The sequence below is a fragment of the Triticum urartu genome, chromosome 5A (assembly GCF_056163025.1).
Source record: "Triticum urartu cultivar PI428250 chromosome 5A, HENAU_Tu73, whole genome shotgun sequence".
Lineage (NCBI taxonomy): Eukaryota > Viridiplantae > Streptophyta > Magnoliopsida > Poales > Poaceae > Triticum > Triticum urartu.
This window is the reverse complement of record NC_141877.1, coordinates 24216680-24235765: the sequence shown is the minus strand read 5'-3', so window position 1 is coordinate 24235765 and position 19086 is coordinate 24216680. Positions and strand designations below refer to the sequence as shown.

At 48.6% G+C, this 19086-nt stretch overlaps 1 long non-coding RNA gene across 1 annotated transcript; it reads left to right on the top strand.

Moving 5' to 3' along the window:
- The first annotated feature begins 2753 nt into the window (after positions 1-2753).
- LOC147967663 (uncharacterized) lies at positions 2754-18825 on the top strand. The gene is made up of 2 exons (XR_015603187.1): positions 2754-3041; positions 18534-18825. It is a non-coding gene; the product is annotated as an uncharacterized LOC147967663 (long non-coding RNA).
- Positions 18826-19086: the final 261 nt, after the last annotated feature.

Sequence of the window (19086 nt, the reverse complement as noted above, 5' to 3'; positions counted from 1 at the left end):
GAGTTGCGAGCGAGCGCGCGAGAGTCCAGCGCGCGGGAGCGGGCACAGCAAATAAGCGGCGCGCGATTGAGTTTCGGCCCGCGCGCTAAACTACATATGTCACGCATGCTGTTTTTGCGCGCCCGCTGGAGCAACTCTACCGGTTGCGCGCGCGCTAAAACAGGCAATTTTGCGGCGCGGCGCTAGTTTGGCGCGGCTGTTGGAGATGCTCTTATTGTATTGTTTAGCCATCGCTACAATTTGCATCTATGAGACGTGTAGGACTACCGCCTTGTCAGATTCATAGTGGAACCCCAACTTTTCATCTAGTTCGTGTGCTCACATTTTCATCAGCAATTTCAGATTGCAATTCTTTGTTCTTGCCAGTTCTTCGGTTGCTTGCAGGAACTCGAACCTTGTTGTTCAGGTTGATCGTGCCTACGGCAAGGTCAATAACCATCGGAGATTGGTTTAGCGCTTCTCGAGGCGTATCGTCGGGCATGATATAGCCGGATCGTCAAGGTCAAAATCTACCAAATCGATAATTATCCCCACTCTCATCGAAAAATCGAGCCGCCGTCACATCAACTGGACCATCTCTTTCCCTAATACAATGGTAAATCCTTTGGGACGCCCGGTGCCTGACCATACTCCATGCACTGTGGTTATACAAACCTAAATACGAAGGAGCAAAATTTTCAGATTTGAGTCGTATTGGATTGCCCATCTGGATTTCATGGATGTAGTTGAACAGGCCTGGAATAAACTGATAAAGTTTGGCAAAAACAAAAACTCAGCTTCCATTATTTGTCAAAAGCTCAAAGCAGTATGACATGCTCTTAACCAATGGAGCAAGATGATCTCTCGTCTGAAGGTTGCCATAGAAAACACCAATAAAGCCATCTTCGAGCTTGATGCTATTAAGGAACGCAGGCCTCTTACATTGCCTGAAGGTAACTTTAGGAACATTCTTAAGCATCATCTCATTAGATTACTTCAATATCAAAAAGATTACTCGAAGAAGAGATGTACCATTCGTTGGATCAAATTTGGAGACGAGACACAATTTTTTTCTAGACAGTGGCAATAGAGAGATTCAGGCGTAACTATATTGCAACACTAAAATCACATCAAGGAATAATTGTGGATGATCACGCTAGAAAAGAAACCATACTTTTTGAGGCTTTAAAACAACATTTAGGTACTTGTTCCACCCCACGCATGAAATTCAATATGTCGGCCCTTCTCAAACAAAATGTAGACTTGGACATCCTGACCACCCCCTTTTCCCATGCCGAGGTAGATGTAGTAATAAATGAAATGCCTCCTAATAGGGCTCCCGGCCCCGACGGCTTCAATGGAACCCTTCTGAAAGCTTGCTGGCCAATCATCAAGTCGGATTTTTATCGGTTGTGTGATGAATTTCACAAAGGAGAACTTGACCTAGAAAGTCTGAATTATGGTTATATCACACTAATACCGAAGAATAACTTGCAAGAAATAGTAAATGACTTTCGGCCGATCACATTGCTCAATTGTTGCATTAAAATGATAACCAAGATTCTGGCTAATTGACTTCAGAAGATCATCTTGCAAATAGTTCATCGCAACCAATATGGAGTCCTCCAAGGGAGGTCTATTCATGACTGTGTAGCATGGGCATTTGAATACATACATCAATGCCAGACATTGCAAAAAGAGGTGATTTTTCTCAAACTAGATTTTTCCAAGGCGTTTGACACCATCCAACACTCTGCGATGCTACAAATTAAGAAGAACATGGGGTTTAATGACACATGGCTCAAATGGATTCGATGCATCTTTTCTTCCGGACAATCTTCGGTATTGCTCAATGGCACCCCTAGGAAAAAATTCACAGCTTATGCAATGTTAGACAAGGTGCCACAATTTATTATCTTTTATTTCATTTTTGCAATTTATCTATCTACCACTACTAGATTTGATTCTTGCAAGCAACGAGTTCAAGGGGATTGACAACCCTATTGCCCGTGTTGGGTGCAAGTATTTGCTTTTGTGTGTGCAGATACTATTCACTAGGATTTGCGTGGTTCCCCTTTAGGTTCGTTAAACCTTGGTTCTCATTGAGGAAAATACTTATCAGCTACTGTGACGCCCGGATAATTAAACTAGAGTAATCCCCTGCTAATGATGCCAGGTCATCATATTACTGTTGCTAATCCTCGCCTGATCAAGATCTTTGTTCAAACTCAAACTCAAATTAAAGCACAGGATTCAAATTTCTCGAACATGCAAAATAAAATGTTCAAAGTGTGGCAAATATTCTATAACTAATTATGATGGTGACCCAACACTTTGGTAAAGTATTTTAATGCTCTTTTGTGAATATAAAAGTGGCTAAAAATAATTATTTAATGCTTTTTAAATAATAAAAATACTAAACTATTTTATTTGAACGTCGAACTAAATGTGGCAGTGGTATAATTAGTAAAACCAATTTAGGTGTTGTTCCTATATTTTATAATGCTAATTGGTATTCAAAAACAAAAGAAAACTAAAACTGTAAAAAGAAAAATAACAAAACAAATAAGAGGTAAACAATCCCCCCGCCCCTCTGGGCCTTAGCCCATCCAAGCGAGAGGCCCAGCCGAATGCCCCAACGCCCCCTGCTCACACTGCTGCAGCGACCGAGCCACCGGGGGCGCTCCCATCGAACCGCCTCGTCGATGACGGCGGAGGGGATAAGGGCGACGCCTCGGGCTCTCCTCGTCCCCTCCCCACTTGCCCTCGCGCTCCCCCTCCTCCGCTCCCCCTCTCGCTACACCCCCCCTCCAGATCCAACTGCGTCTGACGCCGTCGTCGGTTGCCCTCGCCGGCGTGGCTACCCTCCTCCCCGGCGCCTGAGGACATGTCCCTCCACCCCGCCGTGGTCTGCTTTGTCGCCTAGAACTACGAGACCAAGATGGAGAGCCCAACATCGCGGGGATCAAGCTCTCCTTCGTCTTTCGGGCGTCTCCGTTCGTCAACGACTCCGGCGCTGTCGATCCTCCCCGAGCCCGCCTTTACACCCCTACGGGATCCCGGTGAGACGCCCGTCCAACCCCTCTGTCCCTTCCCTTCGTTTGCATGCCGTAGGCCGCCATCACCGTCGTGCCCGAACTCCCGCGTAGGCGTACATGCATGCAGCTGCTGCGCTGCTTTGCTTGTGACGCTGCTGCTGCTGCGGCCCGTGCCCGTCGCTGCCGCCTAGTCCTCGCGCCGGCCGTGCCCGAGCCACCCCGCGCTTGCTCTGCCGTTCTGTGGCCGCATAGCCCCCTACTGCCCGCCGACCGCCCGCTGCCGCATGCACGCGCCCGTGCTGGTCGCTACTACTGCGCTGCTCCACCCGCACGCGTGTAGGCCCGCTCCCCTCCTGCGCGCAGCTCTCGCGCCTGCTGGCTGCCTCGCCCAGCCCGGCCTTGGCCCAAGCTCGCCGTCCCGCACTCGCCTCGGCGAGCCGCTGCGCTGCCAACGCGGCCGCGTTGCTGGCCCCGCTGCGCCTCTGCCCACGGCCGTTGGTTCCCTTGCTGCTGCCGTGCTATGCTCCGCTCGCGCTCGCCCACATATGGCTTTGCTTGCTGCTGTGGCTGCCCCGCCTACGCCCGCCACGACCAACCACGCGTGCCCCGGCTCTCCTCTGCACTACTAATTCCTGTATCCATGGCTAGCTTTGCGAATTTTACATCGAGTAACCCCCTGGACTGCCCCTAAACAGCAGCTAAACAACTGTTAACAAGAGTAAGAATAATATTGGTACGTAGTACACTTGTCAAAGCTCAAATGTTTTCATTGGACCAAATCAATTTGATGCATGGATTAATTCCTATGAAAAACACAAAAGGCTATCTTTTGTAAATAGAAAACAGATTTACCCCTAGCATTGTGTGTGCGGGTGTGTGTTCTGTGTGTGTGAGGTCGGCCCCATGTTCAACTAGTTTAAGGTTAATTACTAGTTAGAGTAGCTACTAGCCTATGGCAGGTGGACCCCCCTCCTCTAAATATACACTTAAAAAGAAAATGCTAAAATATGTTTGAATGACACCTGGGTCCCACTGGTCCCATTGACCAGTCAAACTATTGACTGGGATAACCCAGTCAATGACATGCAGGTTGAAAGGATCGATATGGTTGACTAGAGGGGGGGTGAATTGGCAACTACCAATTTTTAGCTTTTCTTTACCAAATTAAACATTGCATCAAAGTAGGTTGTCTAGATGTGCAACTAGGTGAGCAACCTATATGATGCAATAACAACAAGCATACAAGCAAGCAAGGGAACAAACACTAAAGAGCTTGCACAAGTAAAGGTAAGAGATAACCAAGAGTGGATCCGGTGAAGACGAGGATGTGTTACCTAAGTTCCTTCCTTTTGAGGGGAAGTACGTCTCCGTTGGAGCGGTGTGGAGGCACAATGCTCCCCAAGAAGCCACTAGGGCCACCGTATTCTCCTCACGCCCTCACACAATGCGAGATGCCGTGATTCCACTATTGGTGCCCTTGAAGGCGGCGACCGAACCTTTACAAACAAGGTTGGGGCAATCTCCACAACTTAATCGGAGGCTCCCAACAAGACCACGAAGCTTCACCACAATGGAATATGGCTCCGAGGTGACCTCAACCGTCTAGGGTGCTCAAACACCCAAGAGTAACAAGATCCGCTAGGGATGAGTGGGGGAATCGAAAATCCCTTGGTGGAAGTGTAGATCGGAGCCTTCTCAACCACTCCCGAGCAAATCAACAAGTTTGATTGGCTAGAGAGATAGAACGGGCAAAATGAAGCTTGGAGTATTTAATGGAGCTTGAGCAATAAATGGAGCTTGGGGGAAGAAGAGGTGGGTGGAAAGGAAGAAGGGGGCTCCCTTTTATAGTGGGGGCAACAATCCCGTTGCCCCCCACCAACCAGCCCCGCACAGGGCGGTACTACCGCTGAGAGGGGGCGGTACTACCGCCAGGGGAGCGGTACTGTCGCGCCATCCAGCGGTACTGCCGGCTGAGGAGACTAAAAAGGGAAAAGCTCCAACTGCGGTACTACCACGGTGGTAGGGCGGTACTACCACTCTAGGAATGGTACTACCGCCACTACAACCGTGACTAGTGCCGCAAAACCCGACACGAGAAAAAGACCTCTCGAATCGAGGCGGTAGGAGCCAGACTGCCCAGCGGTACTACGGCAGTGGGGTCAAGGGCGGTAGTACCGCTGTGGAGCGGTAATACCGCTTGTGACCCTTCAGTCGTAGTACTGCAGGCGGTGCGGTACTACCGCTGGGGCGAGAGAGAGAGGGATAAGCGATCCCTCAAAGAAGCTGAGGACCAGGCGGAGGTGCCGGGCCCCCAGCGGTACTACTGCTGTGGAGCCAAGGCGGTACTACTGCTGTGGAGCGGTACTGCCGCTTGTGGCTTCTCAGCGGTACTACCGCTGGGTGCACGGTACTGCCGCTCAGACCCAGACAGGACAAGGAAGAGAGGGGAGATCTCTTCAATGGACAGGAAAACCTCGGAGGGTGAGAAGCTGATGTGTACGTGAAGATTCCACCCATGCAAAACCCCAGTGGACCCCCTCTTGATAGTATGGTGCCCTCTACGCAACTAGTCCACCGAGAAAGAAACGAAAGAGCTACACCGTCTTGAAATACACTCCGAGGGGAGGAACGCGTCTCGTGCCAAGGAAGAATCTATGAATCAAACAAAGCACAAGATTAGTCCGCAAACATGTTGTCATCAATCACCAAAACTACCTTGAGAGAGATATGCCGTAACAATCTCCCCTTTTTTGGTGGATTGATGACAACAAGGGATTTGCGCAAGGAAAATAATTAAAACGAATAAAACTAAGAACTACAAAATATAGACGAGCTCCCCCAGAATGTGTGCACTAAGATAAGGCACGACACACACATTCGGATCAACACTCCCCCTATATTTTATAGTCCAACAACACTAAGCACAAGATATATGAGAGGAGAGAATAAACAGGACAAGCATGCATCTCATAATAAACTACAGTACTTTGAATAGACATAAGTAATAAGGTAGCGATAGGGAGCATATGTCTTACACCATATGACTAGAACAGAGGTCTCACACCAAACCAAACCAAGAGAAACATACAAGAAACCACAAGACTACTCAAAGCACGACACAAGAAGCAAATCCCTACACTCTCTCCCCCTTTGGCAGCGAGACACCAAAAAGGGCAGAGAGGGACACTACGACTCCAGGTGATGGGAGAGGAAGGTCTCGAACATCACATCTCTGCATCTTCATCGTGGGTTGAAAACTGCTCGGCATCGGAGTCGGTCCAGTGACAGTTCTGATGAATCCAGTCCTCCTCTTCAGTGATCTAACCCTCAGACCCACTGACAACTGTTGCTCCCAACTGACGCATGATCTCCTTGTGGCGCGTCCTGGCATGCTTCTCCGCCACATGAGTCATGTACTGACCATGGGACTCCATGCAGAAAAGCTTCTTCATCTTGCGCTTGAGCTTCTGTGCCCATGATGGTTCTGCACTAGAGTGTCCAAAGTCCTCATGAGCATCAGTAGCAGCCTCACCCTCGGTCCCCATGGTAGCAGCAGCAGCAGGCGGGCCCCCTGTGGCAGCAGTAGCAGATGGACCCCCTATGTGAGGCGCTGTCCAGTTGTCCTTCTTCCTCAGACACTTGATCTCGTGAGAAACCAAGTCTCTAGTCTCTAGCAGCACTCTGGGATAAGTCTGTGCCCAGGCCCTCTCAATGAGCCTCATGATGAAGGGACCATAGATAGGACACTTGCGCTCAGACACGGCAGATAGAAGTTCAGACCACATGACATGAGAGATATCCAGGCTCTCTCCAGTGCTTGCTTCCTTCTCATGCTGACAGAAAAGGAGCATGTCCACGAGGTAAAAGTGGACCATATCCAGATCCCCGATCCGAGGGAAGAGAGTCTCACGAAATATGCGATGAAGAATGTCTAGATACGGAGACAGCTCATAGGTCTTCTTCTCAGTGACAGGGTGAACCTTCACAGTGCAGTAGGGCCAAAGGGCTTGCTTGTGGGTGGATGTAGCATTGCGGTGAGGACATAAACCGACAGGAGTCTCAAGCCTGTTATCCACCACATCAAGTAACTCCATGAACGCCCGCCACTTGATGGAAAGCCGCTTGCCATTGGTCATCCAAGTCAGAGTCCTGTCGCCATATGTTCCAAGATGGACGGTGGCATAGAATTGAGCCACCAAATCCGCATCGAAATCCTTGTTGAACTGCATGATCCTGAGAATGTTCAGCTGAGTGCACATCTGAAGGGCTTCTCCAAAGTACTCTGGGTCCTTCTCCATAGCATCAGTGTCAATGGAGCGAACATCAACAAAAAGATTCTTCTTGGCCTTGATCACATCAAAGTAGATGGCAAACTGAAAACGGTTCCAAAACGGGCGGTTGACCAAAGTGGGTTCTTGGTCCACCGCATAGGGGTTGCGGCGACGCTTCTCCCAAAACTCCTTGTTTGTCATCTCAGTCACAGTCTTCCCTTTTGGCTTGTTGGTGGCTCACTTCGATTGCTGAGGAGGTGGAGGAACATTTGCAGATGCACTTTCTGGAGGCGGTTGGGTGCTCGAGGAACCACCGGCAGGTTCAGAGGTACGGTAGCGTTTTGATGTGGCACGCCCGGGGTTGATACGGCGACCTTGCTGCTCGGAAGGGTCATCACCTGGAGCCAAACACAAGAAAACACAAAGGAACCAGAAAGAAAGAGCATAAGCCAACAAGCACAACAAAAAGATCAAGGTGAGGTAGGAAAATGATGGAAATTGGCATACAACGGTAGTACCGTGACCTGTCCGCGGTAGTACCGCCCCAAGCGGTAGTACCGCTCTAGGCCAAGCGGTAGTACCACTCCAAAGGGAGCGGTAGTACTCCTTGAGGCGGATAAATAGCAGTTTCCTAGCGCGAGGCAGTGAAACTGCGGTTTCCTACTTCCGTGGTCAGATCCGGCACTACCGGCCTACCAAATTCAAAAATAATCCTACCAAACTCTAATTTAGATAGTCTAGTTGCCTTCTCCAACCAACTCAAGCCTAGATTTAGCCAAAAATTTAGAGATGCAACCACCATTGCCCCTAAGAAACAAGAACTGAAAAGGAGACAAAACGAAAGAAAGAACAGGGGCAATACCGGCATCCATGGCAAGAGGATGTGGTGGGGATCGACTCCACCAAAGGAAATGAAGAGGGACGCCCCAGAGACGGAGATCCGCTGGAGCCCTCCGGCGGCGAGTGGAGGCTGGAGAGAGAGGAAGAGAAAAGAGGGGTGAAGTGAATGGGTATGGGGGAGAAGAAACCTCCCCTTCTCCCCATCTTAACCCCCTGTCCTCGTCCCCCAGCAGTAGTACCATGCTGGGGGGCGGTAGTACAGCACACCACTAGCGGTAGTACCGCCCAGCACGCCACGGCAACTAAACAGACACGGCTTAGGCTCAATGAAACGACAAAAACGGCAAACACAACGGCAAACAAACAAGACACACCTCTTCACAAGAGGGCGGTGGCCGAGGCCACCTATGTTTGAGTCAAAAGGTATGGCACCGCAAAGATTTTAACCTTGGGCCCATGTCCAAAACTCGTCTTTTAAGCACAAGTGCCATCAACAATGGCTAAAGTGAAAGACTTGATCAACTTATGCATAATGGGGGGAGGGAGAGTTCATTGAGAGAACAACACTCCCCCTATGTCCATGCCTACACCTAAACTAGACAACAAATTGAGCGTGGTAGGGTGTGCACGAGTTCAAGCCACATTGCTCGAATCAATGATATTTAGCTCATGCCTTAACTCGCGAAATCTTGCTTCATCCAAGGGCTTCGTGAAAATATCTGCAAGGTTGTCATGAGTGTTGACATGGTTGAGCTCGATCTCTCCTCGCCTAATGTGATCCCGGATGAAGTGATACCGAATCTCAATATGCTTCGTCTTGAAGTGTTGCACCGGGTTGAGACAAATCTTGATGGCACTTTCATTGTCACACCAAAGAGGCACTTTGTCACAAGTGACACCGTAATCCTTTAAAGTTTGCCTCATCCATAAGAGTTGGGCCCAATAACTACCGGCCGCAACATACTCCACTTCGGTGGACGAGAGAGACACACAACTTTGCTTTTTGGAAGACCAACTTACCAAAGAGCAACCAAGGAATTGGCACCCTCCGGAAGTGGACTTCCTATCCACTTTGTCTCCCGCCCAATCGGAATCCGAGTACCCTACAAGCTTGAAGTTTGATCCTCTTGGGTACCATAAGCCAAAGTTTGGGGTATGAGCCAAATATCGAAAGATTCGTTTGACCGCCACATAGTGACTTTCCTTAGGTGCGGCTTGAAATCGTGCACAAATTCCCACACTCAACATGATGTCCGGTCTAGATGCACAAAGGTAAAGCAAGGATCCAATCATGGAACGATATACCTTTTGATCCACCACTTTACCATTGGGATCTAAGTCAAGTTGGCACTTGGTGGGCATTGGAGTGGAAGCCGGCTTGATGTCACTTAGCTTGAATCTCTTGAGTATGTCTTGAGTGTATTTGGATTGATTGATGAAGGTACCTTCTCTTCTTTGCTTCACTTCAAACCCTAGAAAGAACTTCAACTCCCCCATGGAGGACATCTCGAACTTTGAGGTCATGAGAGCGGCAAATTCCTCATTGAAAGCTTTGTTAGGAGAACCAAAGATAATATCATCAACATATAATTGGCACACAAACAACTCCCCTTTGACCTTCTTAGTAAAAAGAGTGGGGTCGATTATCCCAACTTCAAACCCACGGTCTTGTAACAACTCGGTAAGGTGGTCATAACACGCACGTGGGGCTTGTTTAAGGCCATAGAGTGCCTTATCGAGTTGATACACATGATCGGGAAAGTAGGGATCCTCGAACCCGGGGGGTTGCTTGACGTACACCAATTAATTAATGGGACCATTAAGAAAAGCACTCTTCACATCCATTTGATGTAACTTAAAGTTATGATGAGAAGCATATGCAATCACCATGCTATTGGATTCAAGACGAGCAACGGGAGCAAAGGTTTCACCGTAGTCGATACCCTCGACTTGGGAGTAGCCTTGTGCTACCAAACGAGCCTTGCTGCGAATGATAATCCCATGGGCATCTTGCTTGTTCTTGAATATCCACTTGGTTCCAATGACATTGTGGTTCCCCGTTGGCCTTGGCACCAATCTCCACACTTTGTTGTGCTCGAAGTTGTTGAGTTCTTCATGCATGGCATTGAGCCAATCCGGATCTTCTAGCGCCTCATAGACCTTGAGAGGTTCCACACAAGAGACAAACGTGTGATGCTCACAATAATTTGCTAATTGTCTACGAGTGCTTACCCCCTTTCTTAAGCTTCCAAGCACATTCGTCATGAGATGATCCTTGGTGGAGAGCTTGGAAGCAACCTTGGCGGCACGACGCTCTAATTCCTCCTCGGTGGTGAGTTGAGGAGCGGTTACTTAATCATCTTGAGCGTCGTCATGAACTTGTTCTTGGTCTTGAACTTGCTCGGGGGAGAGAACTTGACCTTGGGCATCACTTGGTGTGTCAACACCGTCTTGAGTATGATCTTGCCCTTGGTCTTGTTCATGAGGTTGAGGACCTTCACTTTGTTCTTCGGAAGCGTGTGGGCCTTGGGTTGGTGATGGCTCCACTTGAGTGGAGAATTGTCCTTCTCCTTCGGCCACAAGGGGTTCCTCAATGGGTAGGATGAAACCAACACCCATTCTTCTTATGGCTTGAGGAGGAATTTCATCACCTACATCACAAGTGCCACTTTGCTCCACATGGGAGCCGTTATTCTCATCAAACTCCATGTTACACGTCTCCTCAATAAGTCCCGTGGATTTATTGAGGACACGGTAAGCATGAGAGTTTGTAGCATAGCCAACAAATATGCCCTCATAAGCTCTAGCCTCAAATTTAGACAACCGAACACGTTTCTTGAGAATGAAACACTTACACCCGAATACCCGGAAGTATTTGAGGTTGGGCTTGTTACCGGTGAGTATCTCATATGGAGTCTTGTTAAAGCCCTTGCGGAGGTAGAGCCGATTGGATGCATGACACGCGGTGTTGATGGCTTCGGCCCAAAAGTTGTACGGAGACTTGAACTCTGCCATCATGGTCCTTGCCGCATCCATTAACGTCCGGTTCTTCCTCTCCGCAACACCATTTTGTTGAGGGGTGTATGGTGCGGAATATTGATGCTTGGTTCCCTCATCACTAAGAAATTCTTCCAAGGTGTTGTTCTTGAACTCGGTGCCGTTGTCACTTCTTATTGTCAAGATCTTTGCATTGTATTGACGTTGTGCTTCATTTGCAAAGTCAATGACGGTTTGTTGGGTCTCGCTCTTCCTCTTGAATAAATACACCCACGTGTACCTTGAGTAGTCATCCACAATCACCAAGCAATACTTTCTACCTCCAAGACTATCAAAGGATGGGGGCCCAAAAAGATCCATGTGAAGGAGCTCCAAGGGCCTCTTTGAATAAATGATAGTCGTGGAAGGGTGAGCCTTCTCATGTAGCTTTCCTTCGATACAAGCACTGCAAGCACGATCTTTAACAAAACTAACATTCGTTAGTTCACGGACATGGTCCCCCTTTAGGAGACTTTGCAAAGATCTCATATTGACATGGGCTAAACGGCGATGCCAAAGCCATCCCACATCAACTTTAGCCATTAGGCATGTCGCGGTCTTAGTGGGTCGCTCCGAAAAGTTAATCACATATAGACCATTCTCGACATGCCCAACAAAAGCTACTTTAATAGTCTTGCTCCACAAGAGGGCCACGGTATCAATGTCAACGAAAGTGGCAAAGCCCATGATTGCAAGTTGACGAACGGAAAGTAAATTGTATGCAAGGGACTCAACAAGCATGACCTTCTCGATCATGAGATCATGAGAGATGACCACCTTGCCAAGTCCCAATACCTTAGAGGATGAGGTGTCACCCCACTCGACATTGGTGGGCATAGATGGAACTTTGTGCACGTCCACCACCAAGTCCTTGCTTCCGGTCATATGATTTGTAGCTCCGCTATCGAGCAACCATGATCCACCACCGGAAGCAAACACCTACAAGAGATCAATGCTTGGTTTTAGGTACCCATTTTGTAATGGGTCCTTTGATGTTAGTAACAAGGGTCTTAGGAACCCAAATAGACCATTCAATGTGCTCATGAAGAGAACCAACAAATTTGGCATAAACATGCCCATCACTAGCTCGGCATAACACATAAGAAGGATTAAAATCGCCGGCTTTGTTGGGAGAGGTGACATTGCCCTTCTTGACTTTGTTCTTCTACTTCTCCTCGGGGACACTCTCTCCCGCCCTCACAAAGGTTTGCATGAGGGGAGGAGGTCGTTTGGTCTTGTCATTCTTGTTCTTGTTCTTGGAGTCGGGGACGTACCCAACCCCTTCCTTCGCCACACCTCCCTTTTGGTTGATCAAGAGATCGTTGAGGTTCTTCTTGCCTTGTATGCACGTCGCAAGACCTCTCTCAAGTTGCGCCTTCAACTTAGCATTTTCTTCAACAAGATGCATATGCTCACAACACGGGTTAGTAGCATTTGCATTATCAATCAAAACCATATGAGGAAAAGTTGCTTTCTCCATAGTTAGCTTCACTTGGAGTTGATCATGAGACTCCTTGAGACTAGTGTGAATACCCTTCAAGGCCTTGTGGGCCTTGTCAAGTATATCAAACTCCTCTTTGAGTCTAGCAAGATCAACCCCAAGTTTGGCCTTCTCGGAATTTAGCACACAAGAAACAACGAGGGCATGATCCTAATCTTTCTCTAACTTAGCATGATCAACGTTGTGTGACTCCTCATGAACCAAACGAAGACCATGCTCTTCCTCAAGCGCATCGGAAAGATCCAAAATCTCATCGGCATAGTCATGACTATGCCCTTCCATCTTCGAGATGGTGTCTTCGTGAGCCTTGATCATGTCATTGGCCTCACCAAGTTGTTCCAAGAGAGCAACAAAGTGCTTCTTGGATTTTCCCTTGAGTTTGCCCATAGAGTCCTCAAACTCGTTAGCCTCCACATTAGCTCCCTCAACTTCATTAATGCTATCCGATGGGGAAGGATGATTAATGATGGTAGGTTTGATGTTGGAGGTTACCTTGTTGGTGGCTTTAGCCATGAGGCACTTGGCGGTAATGCTCTCGTTGGGTGAGTCGAAGAGAGACACTCGTGACGTAGTTGCAATGACAATGGAGGCCATGGCAACCGACTCATCATCCTCATCATCCTCATTGTACTCTTCTTGCACAACCAAGGCCTTGGGAGGAGTCTTCTTGGTGAAGTTGTTCTTGTTGGGGAACGACTTGGCCTTGTCCTTTCGGATGAGTTTGCCATCATTGTCTTCCCTCTTCTCATACGGGCATTCCGCAACAAAATGACTCACGTTGCCGCAATTGTAGCAAGTCCTTACACGTTGCTTGCCCCTTGTGCCACTCGAGTTGTTTTTGCTAAAGTTGGGCCTCGAGTTTTTCTTGCTCCAAAATTGCCTTGAAGCAAGTGCCATATGTTCATGATATGCATACTTCGTATCTTCGGGGTTGCTCTCCTCTTCTTCCTCTTCCACGGTGAGCTTGGCCTTCAATGCAAGGTTAGGCTTCTTTACCCGTTGAGAACGGAGCACCGCATTGTCGGCGGTCTTGTCCAAAATGTTCATGGCCACAAACTCATCCAACACTTCACTTGAGGTTAAAGTGTGGAAGTCCGGTCTTTGGCGAATGACGGAGGACATGGCCTTGTGGTAGGGCATCATTGCCTTGAGGAATTTGCGCTTGATCCAATTGTCATCCGTGTCCTTACTCCCGTGATCTCGTAGTGAGACCGCGAGTTTGGTGACTCTCCGATAGAGCTCACGGGGTTCTTCATCTTCCTTCATTGCAAACTCATCGGCCTCATCTTGTACCACTTCATAGTTGGAGCATTGAATGCTTGCGCTTCCCCGGTAGAGAGACATGACACAATGCCATGCATCTTTGGCCAAGGCGAAGGGACGAAGATGAGGTAGGTCTTCGGGTGGAATTGCATCTCGAATGATGAAGAGAGCATTCTCATTGAATTGATTGTCCGTGGCTTATCGAGGAGTGAAGTTGCTTGGATCATGTGGATAGAAACCTTCTTCAATGATTCTCCAAAGGTTAGTGTTCACATGATTTAAATGACGTTTAAAGCGGTAAACCCAAGAATCAAAATCCTCATTTTTCACATTCTTAGGAGGAGGACCGGCATGATTCAAATGAGTAGAAGGAACCGGTCCACCATAAACAAGTGGTGGTTCCACATGGGCAATGATGCCGGTGCCATTCTTGCCACTAGAAGAAGGAGCCTTTTCACTACTAGCTTCCCACTTGTCAGGGATAGCATCCGACACCTTGTTGGCGGGATCCCCCACTTTCAACGGTGCGGTGGATAGTTTAAGCCCCTCAAGAAATTTAGTAAACATGCTTTCAACTTCGGTCGTCATGGAGGTTTTCAATGTCTCTAAGACTACATTGAACTCCTCACGAGAGACTGAAGTTCCCCCATCGCCCGTAGACGAGATAGGATTCACACCGGAGTGTTCCTCCGCTCCGTCTACAATATCAACCATACTCTTCGGACGGTAAAGTCCTTACTAAAGAGGATACCAATTGAAAGGATCGATATGGTTGACTAAAGGGGGGGTGAATAGGCAACTACCAATTTTTAGCTTTTCTTTACCAAATTAAACTTTCATCAAAGTAGGTTGTCTAGATGTGCAACTAGGTGAGCAACCTATATGATGCAATAACAACAAGCATACAAGCAAGCAAGGGAACAAACACTAAAGAGCTTGCACAAGTAAAGGTAAGAGATAACCAAGAGTGGATCCGGTGAAGACGAGTATGTGTTACCGAAGTTCCTTCCTTTTGAGGGGAAGTACGTCTCCGTTGGAGCGGTGTGGAGGCACAATGCTCCCCAAGAAGCCACTAGGGCCACCATATTCTCCTCACGCCCTCACACAATGCGAGATGCCGTGATTCCACTATTGGTGCCCTTGAAGGCGGCGACCGAACCTTTACAAACAAGGTTGGGGCAATCTCCACAACTTAATCGGAGGCTCCCAACAAGACCACAAAGCTTCACCACAATGGAATATGGCTCCGAGGTGACCTCAACCGTCTAGGTGCTCAAACACCCAAGAGTAACAAGATCCGCTAGGGATGGGTGGGGGAATCGAAAATCCCTTGGTGGAAGTGTAGATCGGAGCCTTCTCAACCACTCTCGAGCAAATCAACAAGTTTGATTGGCTAGAGAGATAGATCGGGCAAAATGAAGCTTGGAGTATTTAATGGAGCTTGAGCAATAAATGGAGCTTGGGGGAAGAAGAGGTGGGTGGAAAGGAAGAAGGGGGCTCCCTTTTATAGTGGGGGCAACAATCCCGTTGCCCCCCACCAACCAGCCCCGCACAGGGCGGTACTACCGCTGAGAGGGGGCGGTACTACCGCCAGGGGAGCGGTACTGCCGCGCCATCCAGCGGTACTGCCGCGCTGAGGAGACTAAAAAGGGAAAAGCTCTAACTGCGGTACTACCGCGGTGGTAGGGCAGTACTACCGCTCCAGGAACGGTACTACCGCCACTACAATCGTGACTAGTGCCGCAAAACCCGACACGAGAAAAAGACCTCTCGAATCGAGGCGGTAGGAGCCAGACTGCCCAGCGGTACTACGGCAGTGGGGTCAAGGGCGGTAGTACCGCTGTGGAGCGGTAATACCGCTTGTGACCCTTCAGTCGTAGTACTGCAGGCGGTGCGATACTACCGCTGGGGCGAGAGAGAGAGAGAGAGGGAGATACGATCCCTCAAAGAAGCTGAGGACCAGGCGGAGGTGCCGGGCCCCTAGCGGTACTACTGCTGTGGAGCCAAGGCATTACTACCGCTGTGGAGCAGTACTGCCGCTTGTGGCTTCTCAGCGGTACTACCGCTGGATGCACGGTACTGCCGCTCAGACCCAGACAGGACAAGGAAGAGAGGAGAGATCTCTTCAATGGACAGGAAAAACTCGGAGGGTGAGAAGCTAATGTGTACGTGAAGATTCCACCCATGCAAAACCCCAGCGGACCCCTCTTGATAGTACGGTGCCCTCTACGCAACTAGTCCACCGAGAAAGAAACGAAAGAGCTACACCGTCTTGAAATACACTCCGAGGGGAGGAACGCGTCTCGTGCCAAGGGAGAATCTATGAATCAAACAAAGCACAAGATTAGTCCGTAGACATGTTTTCATCAATCACCAAAACTACCTTGAGAGAGATATGCCGTAACTCCTCTGGGCCCTTTGACTAGTCAACGGTCTCAGTTGACTGCTGACTAGGCAGTCAACTGGACCCACCTGACAGCCACTAAAACCACTGATGTGTACACTTCTCTGTGTACGCTTAGCAATTAAGTATCAATTTATTTTCGGATTAAAATAATTCCAGAAAATTAGAAAATCATTTAAAACTTTAAAAAATCATAGAAAATTATCCGTAACTCAGATGAAAACGTTTTCTACATGAAAGTTGCTCAGAACGATGAGATGAATCCGACTACACGGTCCGTTCGCCCGCCACACATCCCTAGCATAGCGAACATGCAACATTCCCCCTCCGGTCATCTGTCTGACACATGTCTGGAACCGGGAAAGCATTCCCGGTTGCAATGCCCCTTCACCCTATCATGTAGCCATACGTTAGGTCACACCCGGCACATCATATTGCCATGTTATGTTTTGTGATTATATGTCTGCTTTATATTTATTGTTTCTTCCCCTCTTCTCTCTGGTAGACCCCGAGATCGATGCTGCTCCTGTGATCGACTACATCTCCGACAAATCTTCTTCTTTTTCAGCAGAGCTTCCAGGCAAGCCCCCCCTTTGATCATCCCGATATCGCCCATTCCATTCTCTCATGCTTGCATTAGATTTTGCTACTGTTACTATTTGCTCCTATTCTGATGCATAGCCTGCTTTTGTAACCTGCTTATTGTTACCTACCTGCTTATCCTAAACTGCTTAGTATAGGTTGGTTAGTGGTCCATCAGTGACCCCCACCTTGTCCTTGTTGCCCTTGCTTCATCATCGAAGACCCGTTCAACGGGATCGAAGACCAGAGCCCGACACCTCACATCACTTCACGCCCCTTTTGTTGCTCAACTCTGCAGAGTTACCATCGAGTGCCGAGGGTGGAACCTCATACATCACTCCTGATGAGATCTCTGTAGTGTAGCTATCCGGTCATGGTCATCGAGGGTGATTTCCTCCTTAACCACTTCCGATACGGCTCTGTCGTGCAACCCCTCAAGTGTGAACCTCGAGGGTGGATCCTCTTTCGTTCACCTTGATGATTACATCGAGTGGAATTCACCGGGGGTGATTTCTCGGGTTTTCCCCTTGGTGTTAGACACATGGTTACTTTGGTTACTATGACTTTACACTGAACCATGTTACTAAAGATGGGTCAGCCCTGAGGGGTACCCGCGGGAGCATATTTGCAAGTGATGAGGAGTCGGGTTGACCTGGAGGGTGCCCGCGAGATAATTACGAGGCGTGGCCGGGCATTCTTAGCCCTTGCCGCAAGTCCTCGAGATGAGGCGACAGGGTCACGTCTTTCGTGAGTCTCTGCTTGTTACCGTGCATTCCTAATCCACTACGATTTGGATATTTATTCCGAGGGGCCTCTGGCCTGATAGCACTAACCATCACGTGGGCATTGAATGGGCGTTCTGTGTCATATGCATCAGCCGAAGCTTAATAGATGTCAGTGACTGAGCGGCGCGTGCCATGTTGGACTGGTAAGCTCCTGCCTTTTTAAGGAGGTAGCTTGGTCTGCTCACTGGCCGCCCATGCAATGTGCAGGAGTTCCCAGGGCGATGGCCCATGACCCCTGGGGGCATAGGTTTATTCCGGTGTGCTGACCTCTCTATTAAGCCTAGGTCGGGTTGCGGCGTATTGTTTGGCCGAGGCCGGGCATAACCCAGGAAAGGGTGTCCGGCCGGAGTTAATCGAGCGTGGTGGGTAAGTTGGTGCACCCCTGCAGGGAAGAAAACATCTATCGATAGCCTGTCCTACGGTAACGGACACTTGGAATTGTATCCTGATCGATACAACTAGAACTGGATACTTGAGATGAGACATGGATATGAGAAATGGATAGTATGGCTCTAGGATTGCTTTCTCGCAGGGAGTCGAGAAAGGATCTCTGGCCAAGGTTGATGACACTACTACTACTTTACTTTATGCCACTCTACTCCCTCATGTTGCTGCAAGATGGTGGTTTCCACAAGATGCTAGTCTTCGATAGGACTAGCTTATCCCCCTCTTATTCTGGCATTTCTGCAGCCCAGTCCACATATACATCCTTCCTTTGATAATGTTGCATATGTAGTGTAGATCCTTTCTTGCTGAGTACTTCGGATGAGTACTCACGGTTGCTTTGCTCCCTCTATTCCCCCTTTAACCATTCTTCTCGGATGTCGCAACCAGATGGTGAAGCCCAGGATTCATACGCCACCTTCGATGATGACTGCTACTACACTGAGGGTGCCTACTACTACTACGTGGAGGCCTCCGATGACCAGGAGTAGCTAGGAGGCTCCCAGGCAGGAGGCCTTGCCTTTTTGATCGATGTTGCTTTTGTGCTAGCCTTCTTAAGGCAAACTTGTCTAACTTATGTCTGTACTCAGATATTGTTGCTTCCGCTGACTCTTGTGTATTCGAGCTTATGTATTCGAGCCCTCGAGGCCCCTGGCTTGTAATATAAAGCTTGTATTATTTTAATTTGTGTCTAGAGTTGTGTTGTGATATCTTCTCGTGTGTCCTTGATCTTGATCGTACATATTTGCGTGTGTGATTAGTGTACGATTGAATCGAGGGCGTCACAGCTACTATATTGCTTCACCCTTCCTCTTCGGGGAAAATCCCAACGCAGCTCACAAGTAGCAGTCCTTTGAGAACTTGTGCTTATAGACGTATGCCTTCTAGTTTATATAATGCACCTTCTACTTTTTTGCCCTCAGAAGCTCATTAGTAACTAACC